Raw genomic sequence first — 6935 nt, forward strand, 5'->3', positions numbered from 1 at the left:
TAAAATAAATAAAAGAGAAAATGCAGAGGAGATCTGATAAAAATGAGATGTTGCATTATTATCCTATATATAAGAAGAAGAAAAAAGAGGACATGCATGAAAAAAATTAAAAGGAGGCATGCATGAAGAAAAAAAAGACAAATTTGATAAGATATAAGTAGTGATGAAACAGGGACCAATACCTATGACATGTGTGGCAAGAAATAGTGATGAAATAGGGGCACAAGTACGTGCGTCAACATGAGACCATACAAGAATGTTCTTTTCTAGACAAAAAAACTCGTTTTATGATTAAAAATACTGTATCTTTTTAACAACTCTTCGTGTATTTGAGAAATAGCTACAAATTCTCGGAATATAGAGCATTTTTGCAAATTAAGAGCGTTTGGTATTATTTTTTTCTCCTGTTGCAATGCACGGGCCTTTTTGCTAGTCTATTCATACAAATCTAAGATAATAATTATGTTCATCTAGTGCAAAAAATATAGAACCTGTTCTCATTGCTTAAAAAAGGAATTCACATGAATTACAATGTTAAATCATTAGATCACCTGTTCTCAGAGTCATCGTAGACTGGGAAATAAAAAAATCTGATAGAGAATTAGTAAAAAAATCAAAGGTTTGCCTGCTTAATACGAGGAAACCCGAGCAAATATTATGATTACAACTCACACATAAAGATAAAAAAGATACGATCAATACCACCCTGACGTGGCCACCAACAAAAGCTCGACACATGCCAAGGATATCCATCTACCTAGGCCATCAACAAGCATGATCGTCTCATCACCCATCTCTCCAGATGCATCGATTTCGACCACACAACACACGATGGAAAAAAACACCGAACACTGCAACAAACACACTACCATGTTGCTCCTTACCAAGTAGTCGGCCATATATGCCCACCATTGCTCTTCCAACCGAGTCACAATGCCAACGGATCCGGGAACTGTTTTGACCTCCATACGGACAAGCCACGAGCAACTGGTCCCGCCAACGTACAACGGCTCCATGATGATGCCTCCAGGAAGAGCATCAATGCAGGAAGTGTAATCCTCATCCAATCAAAGAAGATTTCAACCAAGGGTTTCCGTTAGCTTGGGTCTAGGGGCGAGGAGGAAAAACAACATCACACCAGTGCTTCCTAGGAGGTTAAAGGTGCCTAGCAGAATTTCATCGTCACCTATTTTGGCCAAAGCACCATAACATGATAAAATGGTTTTAACCCAAATCTACCTTGGCTTCTCCAACCCATCATCGATCATTAGACTACCCGCGTGCTATCAGCTGCATCTGCCAAACTAGATCTCGAGACGTGAGTATAGAAACAAGTACAATGCACATCACAAGGACACAAATAAACAAAATTTGCGAGTAGATAGTACGTACAAAGTCCAAATTTGGTGCGAACAATACCCGTTTGTGCTACTAGTCGTGGTTGTGTTGTGTTGATACTTAGCAAGTAGTGGTCTAAATTTTGATTTGAATTGTTGTGGCATGAAGAATGTAGATTATATTGTGCATGTGCCATCAGTTTGCTCTCTCCATCGGTCGACCTCACGCTCATGGTTGTGCTAATCTAACTCATGAAAATACAGAATTATTTTGCTCAAACATAATATCATAAAAATCACATATATCTCATTACCAAGGTGTGGCAAAATGCCACATCTGCTTATTGAACAGTAGCAACACATCCTTGTAAAGACACATTACTTAAGGAGACACATCCTTGTAAACACACATTACTTAAGGAGACTACACAAGTACAACACATGCACGATTATTTCAACTTTTCTAGCTAAGTACCGTGTGATGCGGCCATCATGTATTCGTAAGCACACACACTCGCAAGCTCGAGCTTATTTATTTGCCTACGAGCTAGAAAATGGCTGATTAATCAGTTAGATAGATCAGACATGAACCTTCCAGTACATTTATTCCAGCTTTTTTAGATATATAATATATCAAGTACTGGTAAACCCAAGCTTCGCCTTGGACTGTGGTCGTGGAACTTGGTTGATCAATCAGTTGGATAGATCAGGTGAACCTTCTCCCACCGGTGCCCGTCGGTCGCTGGCAGTTGAAGTACATGGCGGCAACGGGCTGGCTGAGGTTGAAGCGGCGTGCGAAGTTGCACGAGTTAAAGTTTTGGCGCACTTGTGGCGCAAACACTGTCCCCCGCCCTAGCTGCTGGTACAACACCAACACGATGCGGTGGATGCCCATGGTCGGTCTTGGGCTCTCGTATGGCACAATCTCTTAGCCTGCCATTTCATCAACGAATAAGGTAGTTAAGATATGATAAACATGCACTTTTCCCCGGAAAAAGAAAAAGGGATAGCATGTGATTTGTGATTTTTTTACTGTATTTGTCCCCTTCCTTGAGATAATTGATTTGCAGTAAGGTGGAAGATGATGAAAATAACAGTTGTAAAACCGTCTTTAGATTCAACATGGGTGTACATGCATCATTTTGTTCACTACTTGAAGCTATTATTTATGTATATGCCGGAATTTTCTTGCTTACCCTGATTAGCATGGGTGCATTGGTAGCCAATTACTTGTAGTCACAGAAAATGAACTTTAAGTGTATTGATACGTCAATCATAAAATGTCAGATTAGATACATGCTTTCAATATACTCATCGCCATTTTTCAGGGCATTACTCCCTCGATCTTTAAATATATGACATTTTATGGAAATATATGACATCGTAGATATTTATATTGCTTTTCGAGGATCTCACCATTTCACCTAAACCTCATTTAGTTCGGGAAGGAAGTTTGTAGTGCAATTATGTTCCATTGATGGGGCGTTAAAATGGCAGTTGCTACTTGGTAACATAATATGTGTTTTACCTCAACATAAAGCCAATAATCCATTATGTGTTCTCTTCTTGAAGTCATATTACACAAGTAAAAAAAATGCCTCATTTTAAAGTAAATATTCTTCCTTCAATTTTGTGTGTGTCAGTTATGCAACTTCTTGCTTACACACAATTATACCTTTCACTATATGTATAGCAACATTGCACCAATTGATGTGGAAAATACCTAACTAGGTTTGCCAAATACTTTGCAACAATAATTAAAAAAATCTTGCATTATAAAAAATATTCTACAAGTAACAATATACAAAATAACACAATTTCATACATCAGAATAATTTAAACAATAACCTTTTAAAATTATACATTAAGTATAAGGGTTTGCGCATGAATGGAATATCAACTGTAATACCTTGTATGAACCATTTGGAAGAGAGCATGGATGAAAACTTTAGTGTTATGGGAAGAAATTTTAACATATTATTGGATGAAGGAAAGTTTTACATGAATGCAAGGTATGGTAACTGTGTATGCTTGTTTGCATATAATGTGGATATATACTCACCAAAGCTATTGTTTGTTGAGGATGGGACATCTGTCACCATCCTGCATACCAAAGAAATAAATTAATTAGAGAAGTTCACCAACTTATAGCTGTGATCCAAAAAACGTGCATGTCGTAGAAGAAGAAAACTCGTGTAGGAGTTCCGACTTACCAATGCAGGTACTCCCTCAGTGTCGGGTTGCTGGGATTAGGCGCATCAAGATCCACCATAACCTAATTATTTGCAATTAACACAACACATGGCCGACATGTTAGGGGATAAAAATTAACCATGGTTATATTTTGGGTCGAGCTACCAACAAACAAGTTCATGCAACATGCAACAATGAGCTTGCTAGGTGAAGCCCTTGGTCTCCCATGCTCTTTGGAGTCCACACCACACCATACACTATGTCCTATTATCAGTGCAGTACTCCTTTTGAGTTCAAAGTAATAGGCTTACTAGGGTATAGGCAACACGAAAATCATCACCGCCGATATCAACTCTAGGTTTTAGAGAGACTGACGGTGACCGCAACTCCATGCCATTAAACACAGGCCTCCCATCATACATCACAGTTAGAGGCACTGAGCTAGCAAATGGGTCTAAAACATCTCCAACTATATGCGCCCTTGTCAAGGAGTCATTCGCCATGATATTTTGGAGTCTCAAAGCATGTGTATACACTCTTCAACTACAAAAGCATGGAAGATTACAAGGATTTGAGGAGCTATTTATAGACCCCGAGAGGGCTCTACTTTTACATGTGCGTGCCAACACACACACACACACGCGCGTGGTTCACATTCTAATAATTTTGACAATTTCTACTCCCTCGAACAAGAGCTTGCTTTCAGTTGACGTTAGCTACATTCGTTTTAATAGAAATATGGTGCCGATCTACTTTCCACAATATGCCCTTCTACTTGTTTGGTAGAATTTTAGACTTTATTCCTTTGTCGTGCTAGTGTTTTTAGCACCATCTCTTTCACGCGATAAGAGCATATATAACAAATGTTTGGAATCGCATATGTCCTTACCATATCAATTATATAGAGTTATATATCTTGGGTTCTTCCACGCATTAAATTCCAAGAGGAAGGCCTCTACTTCTGATTTTACATGGTATCATTTATATATAATTGGGCATGTATCAGTTGGCTAGCTACAGTGTCAATTAGCCCCAATGCTTAATATAATACTATGCGTCAGTATTCAGTATACATCATTATATCAATTTTACATAAAACGGTTTTCAGATAGGAGGAAAAACGTCGGCCTTGACTTTGGTTGATGTACACTGCCATCACTTCTACATAAGTTCCAATCTTTTTTCCTTATGACAAATAAAAAGTGATACACTTTTAAAATTGAAACAAAAATATAGTAGACGTGTACAAGGGCACAAACCATATGTGGTGTTAAGTCCTCAAATTGGCCGCTTTGACTTATACATTTTAATAAAATATTGTTCTTGTCACTAATTTTTAATTCATTAATTTGACAACTATTAAAATTGATAATGTTTAGCATGCACGTATACAAATAGAGGATCTCTATTGTTGAGAACAGATTCCATGCATGATTTTTATGCCCATGAGCTCATACACCTCTGAAACAGCCACGCATAGTTGACCCTTCAATAACTTCTCCAATTTCTCTCACAAAATACTGAAAAATATGGAGACGTTAATTTATTTTCTCAAAGTTATGGTTTGTCTATAGTATTCTTGAGTTGTGATCTTGGCCCCTTTGTTTTGTGCTCAACTTGGTTTTCAGTAAAGCATTTTGAGAATGTGTTTTCAAAATTTCTCAAAGCAATACACCGAGCTAGGCTTTTGCTCTGCTTTATATATAAAGAAACCACCATAATCACACAAATCGTACACGCGTAGGAAGGGAAAATAGAGTCTGTTGCGGCAACATCACAAACACGCCCAGGTGAAATAAAGAAACATACCAATAGAGGATCATCAATCATGTTGCCTAGACGGTCCTTGTCTCGATGCCTCCAGATCCAGTGCAAGTGCTGCAAGAAGGCCACAAATTTAAACATCGAGTCAGTAGCACATCGTAGAAAGGCCGACTCAATAACCATTTGTTATGTGTAGTCCAAATGGTCTAGGTCATCACCGTAAACACTAACCAGAAGAGGCGCCCCCACATACCGGTATGGTTTTCCTGCACTTCTAGAAACTCATCAAAGTCTAGCTAGGGCCAGCCACTCAGGCCACAGGGCATATTGGACAAAACCCCAAAGGAAATGGGCAGCGGGGCATGAGAAAAGAATGTGGGTCCCAAACTCAAGAACCACACAAAGAAAGAAGAGGCCATCGCCCATGCTGCTCAAAGTAATTCACAAAGTGTTCCTTTCAATGTCAAGAACATTTCAAAAATAGATGCAACGTACCAAGGTGGAAAAACAAAATTAATGATGATGTCCTGGTTCATTTGTTTGTTGACCGAGCACTTATTTTTAGTTCATGGACCTCATTACCGGGCTTGCCGGCTGGGCAATGCCGGGCAATGCCTTACGTTGTTACCAAGGAGGGAGTATGCTATTTTACGGTGATTTACATGAAAAATAACATCTTGAGCGTCTGGACTTATGGTTTTCCCAGGGTTCAAAGAGTTTCTAGGTCTGGTAGTTGTTGTTTTGGCTTAGACTCAGTCACACAAAGTTAGACTTCAACGAGGTTATTGTTTGATGATGACTCCCCAAGATGTCAAATCTTTTTAATAAAAATAATGGTTGCACATCATGTTATAACACACGTATACTTGCAGGATTTAGTGAGAAAATGTGACCAGTCGTTGCACCTGTTAGGTAGTTTCTGTACATGATAGATAGATAGATCATCAATCGTGCACCTTACAAACTTAGCTCTTGATATATCTATTTAATCTTATATGTGTGCAACTGCATCCCATAACCAAAAACTGAAGGGTCTTGCTCTCTTGTACCTTATTTGTCGAATATGATCTATTATACCTTCCTAAATTAACTTCCATCAGAATGCGACACGTGATGTTCTAGGCTAGAATGATAGGCCATGTATGTCAGCTGAAAGAAGGAAGCAAACAGCTTGCTCAAATGCAAATCGACACGTCATGTATGTAACCGTGGGCCTGAGATTAACGCTATGCAGGAATGTTATTCCTCTGTACTACTAAAGCAGTGTACTACATGTAATTTTCGGTCCCCGTCGCTTCGTTTATCTATTTGTGACCCAATTCTAATTCCACCGATCTATTGTGGAAGAATATGACCTCACCTCCACTATATACTAACTTTGGTTTATATTCTCCCGTCGCGATATTACACAGTAATATCTCTTGTGGCCTGTTGCCTTTTAGCTAGATCAAATAATAGTTCATATCCTACAAATTTGCCTAGGAATTATGCTTGACTGTGGCTAAACTCTGATGGCCAAAAACTATGCAAACATAAGTAGACTATACCATAGATGCATCACTAACATTTTGACATAAAACTGAGCTCAGTGCTTAACAAACAACATATTAAGAAAAGGATACTAAAATAATGATAGTGTTG

General features: G+C 38.5%; 1 pseudogene; it reads right to left on the reverse strand.

Moving 5' to 3' along the window:
• Nucleotides 1-2016: 2016 nt before the first annotated feature.
• LOC125531153 (protein RICE FLOWERING LOCUS T 1-like) lies at nucleotides 2017-4033 on the reverse strand (annotated as a pseudogene).
• Between the last annotated feature and the right edge of the window lie 2902 nt (nucleotides 4034-6935).

The sequence above is a fragment of the Triticum urartu genome, chromosome 7A (genome assembly GCF_056163025.1).
Source record: "Triticum urartu cultivar PI428250 chromosome 7A, HENAU_Tu73, whole genome shotgun sequence".
Taxonomy (NCBI): domain Eukaryota; kingdom Viridiplantae; phylum Streptophyta; class Magnoliopsida; order Poales; family Poaceae; genus Triticum; species Triticum urartu.